Raw genomic sequence first — 18,322 nt, 5'->3', positions numbered from 1 at the left:
TCATGCCTGAACATTACAAAATTAAAAAGTGTTCTATCCAGATATCAACTCGATTTGACCTGGAGCTTGTAGTGGACAACTGGGATTACCATCTGAGACTAATAACGCTTTGGGTAAGGAAATTTAACGCATAAAATATACACTTTTTTATTTAGTATTTTTTTGTGTAAATTTTTGCTCGGGAGGCACGTTCGATCACGTTTTCTGATGATAATTTTATCATATTCGTGCTCCTGAGTCAAATTGACAATAGAAACACTCCTAAAAATGTTTATTTTCATCCAGATTTTTGCCTTCCTCACTGACGTAAGGCTATAATCCTGCCCTAAAACTGAACTTTTTATTAAAAGCTTGAAGATCCACCTTCATGTATACAAATCGACTCAGAATCGAAAACTAATCAAATATCTGTGTGAGTGTGTGTGTGTGTGTGTGTGTGTGTGTGTGTGTGTGTGTGTGTGTGTGTGTGTGTGTGTGTGTGTGTGTGTGTGTGTGTGTGTGTGTGTGTGTGTGTGTGTGTGTGTGTGTGTGTGTGTGTGTGTGTGTGTGTGTGTGTGTGTGTGTGTGTGTGTGTGTGTGTGTGTGTGTGTGTGTGTGTGACCAAAATTCACACTGAGTTTTCCCAGCACTGGCTGAACCGATTTTGACCAAACCAGTTGCAATCGACTTGGTGTAAGGTCCCAGTGGGAAAAAAGGGCCCAAAAAATTATCGCAACATGGTTTTGCGCAAACCATCGATTGCTATATACATCAAAAGCTTTGCACCAGGAACAATAATCCGATGAAAAATTGCACTGCACGGACCGGTGGCCGGAACACAAGCCACCGGAAGTTCCGAATTTTAGGAATTAGTATCAGATTTATCCAATTATGAACCAATTTGCATCCATGAAAAGTCATGCAAAACAATCCTAGAATAATACTAAATACCATAGGACCCATTGGAACCGGTTCCAGAGTGCATAATTGACAAAGGGAGCGCGTGGTCGTAAAATATTCGGAGTGAAAAGTGTTTTTTTTGTGTGTGCCTTTTGTTTCGCATTTTTATCGTGTATTGTGTGCTGCGAGGAGAAGATTACCCTCTGGAAATGCAGCGTCATCAGTACATAATTGTATCAACAAAGTTCAAAAATGCAAAATATAGAGAATTTTCTCAGCTTTTCAAAAATATTTTTTTCACAAGTGGGCAACATGTGCACTAATTTAAAAAAATGAAAAACTTCGACTATTTTCAAAAAAGTCACCTGAAAATGGATTTAACTTGAAAACGGTGCACATTATCAAAATTTAACTAGAGTACTTTTTGATAGCTAATTTGATTTTACATCAAAAAATTAAGTTAAAAAATTTTTGCGACCAATTTTTCGATTTTTTGAAAAAAATCAGTATTGATTCAAAAATTCATAACTCGCCCAAAGATTTTTTGCACAACCTGGAAATTTCTGAAAAGTTGGCATTTGATGTCCTCTAAAACATATAAAAAAATAATAACATTTGGGTTTTTTTTTGAAAATTAAGTTTTAGTGACAAATAGTTAAATAAAAAATCACCACAATTTTTTTACCGTGTGTATTTTTTCAGTGTAGTCCATATACATACCTACAACTTTGCCGAAGACACCAAATCGATCAAAACATTCCTTCAAAAGATACAGATTTTTGAATTTTCATACATCATTTTTGTATGGCCAGCTGCCAAATTTGTATGGAAAATTATATGGACAAACTAATGATGCAAAATGGCTTCTTTGGGCATACCGAAGGCACCAAAAAAGTTTCAGTCGGATAAAAAAATACAAAAAAAATCGAATGACCGAAATCTGAGAAAACTGCTAAGCATAAACTAGTCGTGCGACGTACCAAACATCATGATTTTGGATGGAGAGTATCCTTAAGATGTATTTTTGCCTCCTTGACCGGTTTCCATGTTCTCCGGTGGCCACATCCGACATTCATATCTGGAAAACTCCTAAAACCACTCTTGCAACATCAAACTTCACGTTTTTTTAAAGATGTGTACAACTTAGTTCTCCATTCAAAATCAAGAAGTTTGATACGTCGCAAGACTAGTTTACGTTGTTTTATAATGAGGTTCCGGATGTGGCCACTGGAGATCGGTGGAACCGGTTTCATTGGGTCCTGTGGTATTTAGTATTATTCTAGGATTGTTTTACACGACTTTTCATGGTAGAAGAATGCAAACCAGTTCATAACTGAATAAATCTGATACTTATTCCGAAAATCCGGTGGCCTGTACTCCGGCCACCGGTCCGTGCAGTGCGATTTTTCATCGGATTATTGTTCCTGGTGCAAAAACGAAGCTTTTGATGTATAACAATCCATGATTTGCGCGAAACCATGTTGCTGTAATTTTTTGGCCCTTTTTTCCCACTGTGCATCGTTATTGAATTGTTTGAAGTTTCGATAACTAGTTCAAAAGTTATGTTTAAAAATGTGTCACGAGCACAGTGGCCAACAGTGCTGCAATGACCAATACGCACCAATTCCTAGGGTAGGGTAATGTGACCTAAATTGGACCCAAATATCCATTGCCTTAGTCCCAAACACACATAAATTCGGATCTCATTTATATGCATGTAAACGATGTCCGGATCCATCATCCGACCCGTTGGTTAGGTAATCGAGAGACTTTTCCAACGAGCTTACAACATAGAATATCTGGCAACCCTGTCTCGAGTTATACCACTTAAGTGATATATATATATATAGCAATTCCCCACGAAAACAACATGGAAGAAAACGAAAGTGCTCGGATCGGGCTCAAATTTTTTTTCTGGGGGTTCCCTGGCCGAAATAATAAGACCCGTATTTTTTTTGTTTGGCCATTAGAGTGACCTACGCCGTGTTAGGGTGTTCTGATAAATTAGCTTTTAGGCAAATGCAAATGATTTTGTTTTCAGTATTGCTGAAATGGCTCTTTTAAAAAAAGCAGATTTCTTGAATGCAAAAAAAATCAACACGGAGTATTAGACTAAAATTGATAATCCTGACTTATAAACACCTCAATAATTTGAAAAAAATCTTTAAATTCAAGTTAACACTTATTCAGTCAAGAAAATTGAGGAGTTACAATTTAAATCCTGTGCATGTCCCTATAATTGTGCTTTTAAATACCTCACAGAAAATGTCAGAGCTATAAAGAATTGCCTGACCGGGCAAGTGTTCCTTTCTTGCGCTTCCGGCAAGGATCGTAACCCGTGGTTCTTTTATTCAAAGAGGTTGCGAATGAAACTCGATCTACCATTTGTTATAATTAACACTATACCAGTCAGTGTGGTGGCGTGTCAAGAGCAAGGCAAAAGCTATACGATTTCACCGCCAACCCACGTGTGGTGGTGGCGTAATCCTAGCGTACACTCTCGGGTCCGCTGCCATTTCACACTTTGTTAGGAAGATGATGATGTGGCAGCTGGGGGCCATCCCAGAACACCCCATTTTTCCTCCCTCTTGGTTGTGTCCCTTCAGTAGATACACTCAGTAATGTAAATATACAATCAAATGGGATCGTCGAATTTCGTTGAATGGTGTATGGATCAACTGTTAAACACTAAAAATAACTATAAAATAATAGTAACGACAATTATTTTGTATGTACAAAAATCCAACAAAAAAAAAAAGACGGCTTTATCAAACTACTGGCTGTATCCCTTTGCATAGCTGTCACGTTAGCTTGCTGACAGGAGAGTAGAAAAAAAAGTCCTGCGTACGATGGCAATATACCTCAAACACACACCAACATATACATTCCCGGGTCTTAGTGGCTTATTAACTCTTCGGGGGTCTCTTCCTCTGCCTCGAACCCGCTTCCTCTGTTCCGTTCCGGTGAATATGATAACGGTCTGGTGACCGGAAACTCAACAACCAACGGCCACTAGCAGCTGGAAAAAAGGTGAAAAGCCAGCAACTCACAGTTTTCCCATCAATCATCTCACGCGCTACGGATCACTCACTCCGCCCGACCTGGAAGCCCTCCCCGGGGGAAGAAGGAGGCCAGGGCTCGATGCCAAAGTCTCGCCATAATGTACAATAAAGGTGAGCAGTAGCAAAAATTATTCCGCGTGGAATCATCACAGCGGCTTCGCGGCCCATAAATCAACCGGCAGCGGCGGCGGACATACCGCTAATGAATACGAAGGGAACATCGGTATCAGGATGCTCAGATGTGCCCGAGGTGCCAAGTTGGCAGCCGGTGACCGCAGTCTGGCAGAAATTCACTTCTCGCAAGCTCCGGCAGTATCTGAAGGGATTTTTTTTTTTAATTTTGCAGGTTTCTGATGCATAAAAAGTTGAAACACCTCTTTCTTCGGCCCCCATGACGCCTTGTCCGGCAAGAAGGAGTATTTCCCATCCGAGAAATTTCCTGCGACTTATTTATCTCTTTGAAATTGTCTATTACTTATCTCCTCAAAAATACTTCTGCCGTTCTCAAGAAATACTCCTTCTGGCCGGACAAGGCGTCTTCCCGTTAGGCCAACAAAACGCTGGATCATCTTGAGCAAAAAAGATCCCGAACGTTCCTAAAGTAAGGAACTCGACCACCTAGCCATAGTGCCGTTCAATTGAGAATTTCCCGGCTCCCTGTGTTCAAAAATAATTTGCGGGCTAAGGATACGAAGCAGTTGACCACAAAGATCCGGGAGCTGGACTTTAGTGTCGTACAGCGCTCTTTTCAAAACATCGAGACTAAGTTGCGTCTTATGATTAATTATGATGTTTGTAAAATCAACTGGATTCGTAAAAAAAAAAAAAATTCTGTGTAACTGAACAATTGTCATTTTTTATTGAACATCCGTTAACTTATTACTTTATCACTTTAGCAGTTGAAAATATTGACTTTCTGGATTACTATAAATACTGCTCATTACACATAAATCTATTTGAAAAATCGGTAATAATTTCCGCATTAAAATTAAAAAAAAAATGCTGCTCGGAAATTCGTTGAGCTTTGGAATAACCCATGCGCACAGCAACATGGAATTCTCCAGAAACGATCAGAATTAATCACATGGTCGGAAGTTGTTCCGAGAAGCATCGACTTTTGCTGAATGCAAATAATGATGCGTGGGATGTTTGCAGTAGCTGGAGGTAAGACGGGTAAAAATAACGTTCTGAGTATACTGAGGTTTCGAGCCAGCAAGAATTTCTTGTACATTTATCCGTTTTTGCATATTTTCAAATAAAAAATATGCCGAGCTCCTGTGGTCTAATGGTTACAGGTTTCGCTTTACGAGCGGAAGATCGTGGTTTCAAACCCACATGGCTCGGCACATCCTTTCCCCTGTACTCTTCACATGTATAAGGACCAACTGTTCTCTGTATAATTGCCCTACAGAGCTCCACGGCCCGATCGCAAAAAGTGCTTTGAAGGGACGAGTTTTCCAGAAACCAGAACTTAAGGGCTAGCTGGGTATAAGTAAACGTAAAAATGTGCACTTCGGTTCTAGCGATACATTTGGACAGTACAGAGTGGAAAAGGCAGAGCCAAAGAGGATTGAAAAAAACATTCAAACCTCTTCGGCGGCGAAGTTACGGCAGTGGATCGCTCGACACAGTCGCTCAACAATAGCGTGTGTGCGTGTCCCATCTGCCTAATAACAGAAGAAGCCTTTGTGATTCTATAAATAGAATTGCAAGTCCGCAATAGATCTAATTCCTGGTCGCAGTGGATAGTGGCATCAAACAAAAAAAAAATAAAAAAATATATTTTCGAATATTGCATACAAAACGCCAAAATATGGTTTACTTTATGTTTCAAACAATTTCTCCTAAAAAGCTTTCAATCCTAAAATTAACAAACTAAATCTTTTCGTCCACGCCTAGGGGAGCCTTCCTAGAGTTTGATTGTTTTAATTATGTCTAGTCATTTATTTTTACTTGCCTTTCATCCCAAATATGAACCCTAACCGAATCCTTTCGCATCTCATTTAATTCTATTTGCCACTACTTGCCACTACTAGGTACTTCCATCCATTGCTGACCAAGTTTTAATTTTTTCTTTGTTCATATTAAATTATTAGGATGCTTTTATTTTTGATGTGATTGTGTTTCTTGCTAAGAAAAAAAAAGTTATAAATGGGAATTCTGTGTTTTCTTAAAATTACAACTTTGGCGTTGAAGGTTTTGTTTTTAGAGTTCCTTTTTCATCCAAGCATACGCTAGGGGAAAGTTAGAGAGCATGTTTCGTTTCCACGTGTGGTCGTTTTTCACGCATGTGTGAACGTGTGCGAGCTCTCATAGAAAGTTTGAGGTTTCGCACAGTAGCGTTTTAAATAAACATACCAAAACCCATAACCTAGCACAACGATCTCTCAGCGCTAGGGCTCTTTCTTTTCCGGTATAACCGGTCCCAGCCGGGATTTGAAAAGGATTTGGATCTGCTCCTTTTTTGCGCCAATGTTTGCGTTGCGTGAGTGTGTATGCGTGTGAGACCACAGAATGCTCTTCGGCCGAACGATGCCTCTGGGTTAAAAATTATTGATTCTCTCAACGTACTTTCAACGAGGCCAGTCATCATCCCCGAGCATCTGAGCCGAGTGAGGTCCAGCCAAATCAGGATAGGCAGAGAAAACGGGCCCAGGACGACCTACAACGTTGACGATGACGACGACCGACGAGGTAACAGCAGGAACTACACCGAAAAGGATCATCGTCACACTCGTTCAAAGGCCATCACACTCTTTCCTGGTGGGACACCAGGGACCATCCTTCTGGATGGTATTCTAAGGGAAATCGCAGATTTAAGATAAACAAATAGAAAAAAAAAAGTTTCAAAAAATGCTTGTGTTTCACCTGCCTTAATTTTAATTTAATATTAAATGTGACGTGATCTTTAACCGAAGAAAATTTCCTGATTTATGATTCTACTGAGATTTCATCTACTCTGTGTGTTCAACTATTCTCCGAAGAACAACATGAAACAGTTCATCGTCTTGGTTCTGTGCAAACCTCCAAGAATCATCTATGTTTTTTGGCACTTAAAGTCCATTTTCCTTTCATCTCCCGTTTTTTTTGCTTCCTGACATTTTTTCTAACCTGTTCCACTTTTTTCTCTCTCTTCAAGTTATCCGAAAAAGGCTGGAAAATAACCATTAACAAGCAATTTGAGGACATTTCCCTCCACCCTGACAGGGGGAGGGGTTGAAAAATAGTGTGCCATCTGTGGTCTTCCTGCAACGAGGCTCACACAAAAACACGAAACACCAGCCAGGCCTTGGGCAAGAGGAGGTGCTAGAGGCTTGGCCATTAGACAAGGAAAAAGGTATAAAGATTGCTTGTTTTGGGTGGCGGAATGAAAGCAAATATTTACCTTCCAGTCTGGTGGTGCTGATCCATCGACAATCGGGCGCCACTGCTTGGTGGACACTGAACCGGTTAAAGCTACGGCAGAAGATAAGACGGAAAAGTCCAGAAATACAAACATATTTTCTTAGGGAGAGGGGACGGAACTCTGGGGAGAGAGGTAGTGAACAAACGGACACCAAAACTGAAACAAGTGTCAGATTATACACCAGAATCAGTACCACTTGTCTGTCTTTGTGGTGGTCCACTTTGAAATTCAATTTCATGCGATGGCTTCGGGGAGGAAGACCATTGCTTGTCTCAGAACAGTATTTTTTCCAAACAATAAATGTAAAGTTTCAAAAAAGTATTCGATTGATAACATATTTTGAACATTGTGGATTGCATACAAAACTACCTGTTTGTTATCTACTAATTATTGATGAGTGATTTATTCTTTTTGCATCATTGATACCTGAAAAGAGAGAATAAAAATAATGAGGTAAATAATGTTTCTCATTTCAAATGATTTATATTGCTTAGTCCTCCTTAGTTACTGTAATTTGTATGTACATTATAGGGGTCATCTATAAACTACACGATCACTTGAGAGGAGAGGGGAATCATAAAAACTTTAACATACCGTCTGTTGTGTGCTATCTTGTGACAACGACGATTTTGTTCGAAAATGAGTTAATGATGAAGTTTTACTATACTTAACAAACACTACAAGATGCTTAAATTCGATTTTGGAAATTCGCTTCCGTTTCCCGGATATCGCAATACACACTTGTGACATAGACCATTTTATCATCAAAATGATCGTGCACACTTGTGACACGTCATACATGTTGTTGGAAAATGCGTAAATTTTTTCAATTTTTTCACAAATTTGTATTGATACTAATTTTTTAAAGCAATTTCATCTTTTGATTTTGAAAATATACTGATTAAATCGATTGAAACATTGCACAGTAGGTGCACGATCATTTTGATGATAAAATGGTCTATGTCACAAGTGTGTATTGCGTTGGGGTGATCGGAGAGGAAGTACAAGTTCCTTTGAGCAGACACCTTCGTATTTGGGTGTAACGTGTGCCAGCTAAAAGCTGAAGAATTTTATTAGTATTTAGTTCGTACAAATCCGTCCATTTGATCACTTACATCGGTCTTTCTCATCGTTCTCCAAATAAACCCCACTTGTAGGTGAAAGTATAGCAAATATTCCTCCATCCCGCTACAACGTACAGTTCAGTTTACTTTAAAGTTTGTACCAAATTCATTTGAACTCAGGTGTGATTTAACCTAGTTTCGGCCGTCAATTCTTCGGTGACGAGACGAGGCGAACAAATTAGCTTTTATCACCCTAAACATTAAGTTTCAATTAGTTTTATAAATGAATTGTGGTTTCCAACCCAACTTACGGTTTACAACTTACGGGTTAAATCCCATTTAAAATTGAAGGGCGCTCCGCCAGCTCCTGTTACGTCAAACCAAGCTCATTTTTTGGATTTGGGCTTAGTATGCCCACCGGAACAAACCCTTGAATGCCCGTCCAAAAGTCATTTTTGTAATATCCTACTCTTTTATATTGTTTTGTTTGAATTTTCTAAACCATGGTTGGTTTACTTCTACACTGTAGGTGATCAGAATCAATTCCATGGATTCAAATTCATACGCTACGTACAATTTTCTAAGCTATTGTAGATAGGCAATAAGCCAAAAATCATGCATTCCTATAATGAACCCCACCCATTTGATCTGTCAAAAAAATTCGAAGCGAGGTAAACAATGTGTGCATTTAGTTTGAGAAGCGGATCAACATCTGGACAGTTACAAGTCTTAGTCACGCCGGAAATTTGTGAAAAGTGGATGAATCCAAGCGTTACTCGGAGAATGTCTTTCTGAGATCAAAAACCGTGTTCCACTGAAAATGGCTTGCCGGAAGTACAACATTCCGCGCTGAACGATCATGTTCCAGATGAGCTTACATTGGTCCGGGAAGACAACAAAGGGCCCTCAAATGGATCGTGTACTGGATTACGCGGATGTCCCAGAAGGGGTTCCCCCTCACGATAGAACTGATTGCTTCCAATCCGCATCCTAAACCGATGAAAGCTGGTAATAAATTGCACATTTTTATTAATTTTCTCCTTTTCTGCCCTTTTACGGCGATATGATGTATACGCCATTGAGGTGATTTTGCTGTAGACACGATTTGCTGTTTTTGTTCATTTTTTCAATTCAAAATGACTAATTTAAGGTCTGCTCTGTAGAAACTGTTATAAAGTATAATAAAAATGTGGCCCCTACAAAATTTCTGGTTTTTTCCTATTCTCTACGATTTTAAACCACAAACATCATTTGGCCGAAAAAATAGCAATAAAAAAACACTACATTTCCTTCACAATGATGTATGTATACATTGCTCGATCAAAGTAGGGTATACAGTGGACTCTCTGGCTGTCGATCTTCTCGATATCAATATTGCTCCTGCTGTCAATAAAATTTTCAGTCCCTTCAAGAAGATTGCTTTGATTTTTCGTTCTATAATTTGATAACTCCCTCTCTCGACGGTCCCTTCAATATTGATAACGAGAGAGTCCACTGTATTTAAAATGCCAGCTATTTTGACAGCTGAGCGGATCCCATAATGCATTGTCCACGTGGATACTTTAAGGGGGGAGAGGGTATTAGAGAGCTTTTATTACGTAACGCAGTGGGGGGAGGGAGGGGAGTCGGAGGCCGTGTTACGCTCTATACAAAAAAAATAAAATTTGTATGGAAATTTTGTTACGAGGAGGCGAGGGGGCCTAAAAATCCAACTGTTGGCGTTACGTAATAAAAGAACGCTCCCTTAGCGATTGTCTACGCTCCATAAACACATTTTTTGCATGAACAATTGTCCGCATGGGAGGTGGGTGGGTCTAGAATTTTCAAAAAAGTGTCTACGTGGATGTGGATAAGGTGTCATCCATTAAGTACGTCACATTAAAATCAGCCAAAATTTACTCCACCCCCCTTTGTCACGATTTCCCTATGCTTTTAACACGCAATGTCACGTTTGCTCAAAACCCCCCTCTTCCCTCAGAACGTGACGTACTTTATGGATGACGCCTAATGGACGTCTCCTCAAGAATTAAATCGATATTATGTAAAAAAATATTGCCCAGTCTTGATTTGGACCCAAAAACCTCAAATCAACTTTCAAATAGTATTGAATTTGACTTCTATCAATTTTCAATGTACACACTAAAAAATTTGGAATATTACATTTGACGTAATCGTTGAATTGGCCTATTATTGAATCGTGTAAACGTATTTTAGATGTAAAATTATGTATATTATGACGTAAATTGATGAAATTCCCATTGGTACTCCTCTACATTATATAAAACCTAAAATTACAGGTCAAATAACCCAATATTACGCTTTATTTGATGCACATAACTGGAGCATCAAATAAGATGTAATTCTACATCAAATGAAACCCGATTACACGCGCTTCAGCCGTTACATTTTCGTCCGATTGGTGAACTGTCAAAACGTTCGCCATGCTCGACGTCGCTAAGAATTTTGTTGCAGCAGTCATTTTCGGGCGAAACAATCTTCAATTTTGAACCTTTACTGGCCAGAACCTACTACCGTTCAAGATAAAGGTAAGTTTATTAATGTTTAAGTGGTGAAACAGATCGCTGATGTTTTTTGTCGTCTTGTTTATGGCAGGTTGCGGCAGGCACCCATGATGAACTGTTCCGGCAAGCCGCTTCTTGTTCTTGGCTGAACACTTTCTTTCCATGTGGAAGTTCCCGGAGAGGATTAAAACGTAGTGCGCAAGAAGTGAGTTCTCTCCAGTTTTGCCACCTTGATGCCTTCTCCCGCGGAGTGTTCGACTGATTGCAAATCGCAAGCCGAGAGATTTCAAGTGGAACAAAAGCCAAGGGTGAAAATCCGGCGGAAAATTGAAGAAGAAAAACTATTTTGAGCAGTGATTTAAGTTGTGTCGTAAAATTATGATGTGTTACAATAAATACATTTTTGTTTTGGACAGTATTAACAGGCTTTTTATTCCAATAAGAATTTTAAGATTCCTATTCGAAAAGCGACCTACCGGAGTCACGTTAAATGTAATTTTACACGACCTTTGATGATTTATGGTCGTGTAATTTTACGTCTTATTCAACGCGACATTAGGTCTGATTTGATGCTCCAGTTATGTGCATCTAATATAACCGAAAATTACACGTTTTTTTTCGTAGTGTGTATACATACATCATGATGAGTAAAATTGGAGTATACATCATTGTTTGTTTGTTTAATAAAATGGCCCCCAGAGCAGTTTTTTGAAAAATTCTTTCGTCAGGAGGTAGCTTTTAACATTCTTTATCAGACTGTACAATAAAATTGAAAATGTTCAAAATGGCGTTTACATCATATCGCCGTAAAACGGCAGTTTTGTAAAAAGGGTTTTTTTTTTGCAGCGCACAAATGATACCGCGGGTTTCACCGCCGGCATCCGGAAATCTCAGTGCCGAAAATTTTTCGTTTGCTACGGTCGACTCGGATGATATCCGCCGATGACACAGAATAATAGGAACTTATCTTGAGTAGGAAGGGTATGCAGAGATCCTTGAAGATCCATCCTGTTTGCTCAATGGCGATGCGTTTGGCGTTCTTGGGTTACATCAATAAGGTTTTGCACGAGTCATCGGTTAAGGAGAACATCCAGCTTCCGGTCATGTTTTTTTTTTGTGAACGCACATTATCCTGCCTGCAGAAATTGCCATTAAGCACGGGTTGAAGGCCAGATTGACAAGGCAAGTGCAGATTTGGCAAAATCTTTTATAAAAATTAACAAATTTTGGAGCAAATCGATTCTGACAGATTTTGATAAGAAATAATCCTGTGATTGTAAGATACTCACATTTAAATCAAATTTGTGGCATACATTGTTGAGATCGAATGGAAACAACCCAAGTAGCACACTTTGTTCGCCAAAAGATTTCCGAACTTGTTGTTGAACTCATTTACTATGTTTTCCCAACGTCCCTGAGAACTCTTGAACGCTGGAAAAAGCGCACGTTTTTCTGTTGTTGAACATCTCTTAACCCGTTAGAAATGTGCGTGGTTTAATTAAGTTTTACCAGCGCACGTCATACTTGCATAGAGAACGTTTGTTGAACATGTCATAAGAACTCTTGACTATAAGATTCTGAACCGGGTTGGATAACGTCGTTTGAACCGTTTAGCAACATTCTGCCTTTAAGATTCAGGAGGGAGTTAGGCAAACGTTTTTATAACCATTCAAGAACATATCGTGGCAGACAAGAATGTTAAACAGGGTTTTCATAAAATATGTTCAAGGTGTTCCCTCAAAAGTTATTTTTTCATCATTTCTTCCTTTAGTTGTGAGAAATGTCGCTTTACGATATTTAACTACCAGTTTTTTGTAATTTATTAGTTTGGACAGGGATACGCCATTTATGAATGATGGATAATAAAAAAAATATCAACCATAAAAAAATCATTCAATTTCTTAATTATGCCTTTGGGATTTTTTTTTTCAATTATGTTTGAGTGCTATCATCGCTTGCTACTACTACTACTCTACTACTGCTGCTGGTTCCCGGTGCTGCATTTTCAGTTTTCCTTTTTGATGAAGAATGCTCAGGGCAAGTATCGAACTCTCGATCAATCCAAATGTCAAGTCCGGGCGCGCGTCTGCTTTTTTCCACTTTTTATGTTGGATGAGCAGGCCTTAACGTCAATAAGAAGTCAGCGGTCATCTAGGTTTTACGAAGTTCACTAACAGTTTGCCAAAACTTCTTTCGAACATAAGCTGTTTCTATTTTTAGAACATCACGGAAACTCATCTGAAGCCCGGTGAAAAAGTTTATCTGCAAAACTACAAGATTGCGACGCAGCTCGACAGGACCACGTCTGGAGGAGGAGGTGTGCTTGTCGCTGTTCATCGTGATCTCAAGCCACGCCGGCTGCCACACTTTAAGCTGGACATCATCGAGGCCGTTGGAGTGGAAATTCCCACTTCGGTTGGCCCAGTACTCTTCATTGCTGCATACTGCCCACGTCAGGTGAATGCCAGAGATGGTTCAGCAGCAAAACTGAAGGGCGATATCCAGAAGCTGACACGGCGGAGCGCAAAGTACATCATCGCTGGTGACCTCAACGCGAAGCATGAAGTTTGGGGCAACAGCAGGAGGAATCGGAACGGAGTGATTCTGCACAACGATCTGCAAAACGGATACTACAACGTTGTGAGTCCGGATCGTCCAACGAGGGTGGCTCGGTCTGGGAATCACTCAATCATCGATTTCTTCATTACCAATATGGCTGAGAACGTGGCTCATCCTGAGGTGTTTGAAGAGTTGAGTTCTGATCACTATCCGGTGGTTGTGGAGGTTGGAGCTTCCGTTACTCCGCAGCGGCAACCAACCCGGAAAGATTACCACAACGTTGACTGGCAGCAGTTTCAGCAAGTGGTAGACAGCAACATCGACTATGATCAACACCCGGAAACTTCTGCTGATATTGATCGTTCGCTGGAGGTGATCCAGCAGGCTATCAACCAAGCAGAGGCTGCCAACGTTCGGGAGGTTCCTGTTAATTTTAAGGTAACTGATATTGACGTAGATACTAAACACTTGATTAGACTTAGGAATGTTTATAGGAGACAATATCAACGGACTGGGGACTATGACAAAAGATTTCAGTTAACAATTTGAACAAAATCATACAAGACCGACTTGACAATATCAGAAATCAAGAATTTTCAAAACATGTAAGCCAGCTTGGGAATTATTCAAAACCATTTTGGAAACTTTCAAAAGTTCTTAAAAACAAACCAAAGCCTATTCCTCCTCTTATTGTTGAGGATTCTCCTTTGATTACATCCGAGGAAAAGGCAAATGCACTTGGGCTTCATTTTGTTAGTTCACATAATCTTGGCGCTTCCATGACCAGCCGTAAAGAAACATCAGTTGCCAATAGTATTTCAACAATCAATGACTCTACCTTTGAATTTCCTGCAGATTCCCATGTTTCTGGTGAGGAAGTCAAAGTTGCAGTTAAACAAATGAAAAATATGAAAGCTCCTGGCTTTGATAACATTTTTAATCTAGTGTTGAAAAAACAGAGTGATCAGTTCTTTCAACATCTAGCCAATATTTTCAATAAATGTTTGCAACTTGGTTACTTCCCCACCAATTGGAAACTGGGCAAAGTCATACCAATTTTAAAGCCTCAAAAAGATCCAACATCGCCAACAAGTTATCGTCCCATTAGTCTTTTGAGTAGTCTGTCCAAACTCTTTGAGAAGGTCATCTATTCAAGGCTTTTGGATTTTACCAACGATAATAATATAATTTTGAATGAGCAGTTTGGCTTCCGAAAGGGGCATAATACTGCTCATCAGCTTACGAGAGTAACTAAAATCATCAAGCAGAACAAGCTTGAGTCTAAATCAACTGCTATGGCTTTGTTGGATGTTGAGAAGGCTTTTGACAATGTTTGGCATGATGGTTTGATACATAAACTGTATTTATACGGTTTTCCAATGTATCTTATCAAAATTATCCAGCACTATCTTTCGGAGAGATCGTTCAGGTTTTTCTGAATGGGATTGCTTCTGGATTATTCAACATTGATGCTGGGGTTCCCAAGGAAGTATTCTTGGCCCACTTCTGTACAATATTTTTACATCTGATTTGCCTACTCTTCCTGGTAATGGTGTGTTGTCACTTTTTGCTGATGACACTGCCGTTATTTATAAGGGTAAAATAACCAGATATTTAGTTGGCCGTCTTCAGAAGGGTCTTGACGTTCTTTCCGAATACTTTGGCGACTGGAAAATTCGCATAAATGCAGCCAAAACTCAAACCATCATTTTTCCACTTTCCAAATCGGCCCGATTTGTCCCAAAGGATGATGTTTTGATTAAAATGAATGATGTTTCAATACCCTGGTCAAAGGAAGTTGTATATTTAGGTCTCATACTTGACTCGAAACTATTGTTTCGACAGCATGTAGATAAAATATTGAACAAGTGCAGCATTCTCATCAGGTGTTTGTATCCTTTAATTAACAGAAAATCAAAGTTATCTTTGAAAAATAAGCTAGCAGTTTACAAACAAATAATTTACCCCGTTATTGAGTATGCAGTACCTGTTTGGGAGTGTTGCGCTAGAACTCATAAATTGAAGCTCCAGCGTGTCCAAAACAAGGTACTCAAAATGGTTTTGAATGTTCCTGGCTGGACTAGATCAAGTGAGGTTCATGAATTAGCAGAAGTAAAAATGTTGGATCAGAAGATTCAAGAAAAATGTTTGAAATTCAGGGAAAAATGTGCTATATCTGAATACCCCTTGATTCAAGGATTGGTTTAGTTTATGGTAAGATTAAGTTAGTTTTAGGTTAGGTTATGTTTTCTTAATTTTTTTCTTCATTGTACCTAGTGTTACAAAAATGATAAATCATATACTTTTAAAGTTATGAATATGAACAGTGTTTAAATCACGAAAAGCAAACTAAAGCTGAAGAGCCACAGCTGACCACTTATTATGTAAACCAAATGTAATTATTATAAGAAAGATTCAATAAAGTATATTTAATTCAAAAAAAAAAAAAAATCTATTTTTAGAACTATCCTTGCTTGTTTCGTCAACATGTCCGTGCTCGGTGTTTAGAACACAAACGCGAACTTCACATAAACAACTAGTTTACGAGAAATCCCAGCCGAAGCCAAAAGTCAAATCTACTATGTTATCACGTTTAGCAAACTGAAATGAAACATCATGTCTGCAAATGTCATTTTGCTTTTCGAGTTCTACAAGCATGTTGCATTGAGGTCAGAATAACCTTCAAAATGAACTGTTCGTAATCCGTTGCTAGATTTGGCATTTGTGTTACACAGCCATGTTGAACAATGGTTTTTTGGTCAAAATGTGAACAATTGACCAAATTTGTTGACACTTGTTCAATAACTAACGAATAAAAACACTTATGCAGCAAGTGTTGAACAACAAAATAAAGAGCGATGTTTTTCTTGCTACTTGGGAAACTAATTTATGGTTTCTCTAGAATAATAAAATAAAGTTTTAATTTAAGTTTAGATTTTAATACAAGATGTTCATATTATTCTATATATTTTGTTGGTGATATGCTAAAATTAATAAGATATCTCTTTAATCCCCAATTCAATATCTCTCTTGAAGCTTCTTTCCAAACACGGCAGACGTTTAATTTCCGACACGGTTTAATAGTTCACAATTTAAACTATCTTTATTCCATCACCCATGTCTTCCCCCTTTCTCTTCTGATAAGCCTGATCAGCATCAGCACAGTTCTGTATAACTAGCTAGCTCTCCCAGATGGAAAACTCATCGTCCCCACCACCTACATTGTTTTCCCCGCCCCCACCTTGGTTCCTCCTCAATAACGTCGTCGTCGAGTTCCCGGATTTCATTACTCAATTTGTCGCAATTTTCTTCGTAGCTTCCCCCCTAATGGCACATATATTAGAGGCAGAAACCTGGAAGCTAGCTTTGGCTCGTGAAAGACTGCCGCCAGCAGCAGCAGCAGCCGACCTAGTCGTCGATGAGTAGAAAGATACCGAAATGGTTCCGCTGGAGAGATAATGACTCAACATAGTCTGCCCTATATCGTAACTTGGGTTAGGATCGTCTATCCTGAAGCCTAGGTGGGGTGTGCAAGGATAACTGCCGTGCATAAAATTTAATCTGATGAAACGTGTATTATTTTAATTGATTTCTGTAATGGAAATGGAGCATCGATGCTATTAGCTGGTTCCGCTATCATCGGTCTGGTTTGGTTGGTCGTTCGGAGTTTTGGGGCGTTGGTTGGCCAGTGCCAGTAGATAGAGGTTATGGTCACTTGGGTGGCGGAATTTGGCCAGTTGAACCGCACCGCATGATGATGCGACCGAATAGATCGTGGTGCACCGGTAGCCTTGAAGTAATGAATAACGGCCTTTAATCGTATAAGTTTCCTAATTGAATACGCGAGAATGTTTAAACATAAATACAAACATTTTTCTTTTTTAATCTTTATAAAATAATTTGAGATCATTATTTTTTAGAATATTCTACAAATAACATAACATGAGACAAATTTGCTAAAATCTGATCCGAAAATAAGTCGACTACAAACCACAGAGGCCTGAGAGCTGGTATAACCTCTGGGAAAAAGCATCAGCACCAGCAGCAACGATGGTGGCCTCCGACCAACCGCAGTAATAGTTTCAGTTTTGGGGAGAGTGCAAGTGGTCGTTGTGTTGGTTTTGGTTTCATTTGCAGGATTAATTTATAGCTCTCTGAACAGGCTTGCACACAGATTTGAGCATCATTGGGCGATGTGATCTGTGGATCAATTTGGGAAGGGCTTGAACTGTTTATTCTTGAATTTAAAGCGAATTGTGCAAAAAAAAAAAAAAAATAGAAATAGCAAGCCACAGTCTCAACATTTTCATGCAAAAAGTGTTTTAAAATGCATTTTACACTAGTTCAGTTGTTTTGCAATCATTTGTTTGAAAAAAGTATGATTTGACGAAAACATAAAAATTAGCGAAAAAAAAACTTTTTGCGATACTAAACATCGAAAATTTTCCAAAACTCAAAAGGTGTTTAAAACAACCCAAACATGTTGAAAATGATTTAAAACGCAGGGGAATGCATTTCAAATCAATTTCAGCTGATTGCACTGAAAATTCTATTGAAGTTTTGAAGTTTTTTTAAAATATTTTTTTTTGCACTCGATTTTTCGGGCCAACTTTGAAGGGTGGCTAAGGGGTGACAAAAACAAAATTAAATTTGTACCAGATAATCTAGGTTGAAAGAAAATTGCCTGGAGAAAAGTCCTCTGAGTATGCATTGATCTCGTTTTCCTGACTGCCATTTGATCGCTGGTTGTGGCAGGGACGAATAAACGTTTTAATGATTGGTTAAGTCACCAACTTGCTGCGATCAAAACGCAATCTCCCTTCACCACCA

At 39.0% G+C, this 18,322-nt stretch overlaps 1 protein-coding gene and 1 long non-coding RNA gene across 2 annotated transcripts in view; one reads left to right on the top strand and one right to left on the bottom strand.

Annotated features, from left to right (window-relative positions):
* The window catches only part of LOC6038636 (irregular chiasm C-roughest protein), a 201,015-nt gene that overhangs the window by 43,673 nt on the left and 139,020 nt on the right, over window positions 1-18,322 (bottom strand). The window lies entirely within an intron of this gene.
* Window positions 10,643-11,355, top strand: LOC119767811. The gene is made up of 2 exons (XR_005277723.1): window positions 10,643-10,957; window positions 11,025-11,355. It is a non-coding gene; the product is annotated as an uncharacterized LOC119767811 (long non-coding RNA).

This window comes from Culex quinquefasciatus, chromosome 1 (assembly GCF_015732765.1).
Source record: "Culex quinquefasciatus strain JHB chromosome 1, VPISU_Cqui_1.0_pri_paternal, whole genome shotgun sequence".
In the NCBI taxonomy this organism is placed as follows: domain Eukaryota; kingdom Metazoa; phylum Arthropoda; class Insecta; order Diptera; family Culicidae; genus Culex; species Culex quinquefasciatus.
This window is presented reverse-complemented; position numbering and strand designations above follow the sequence as displayed.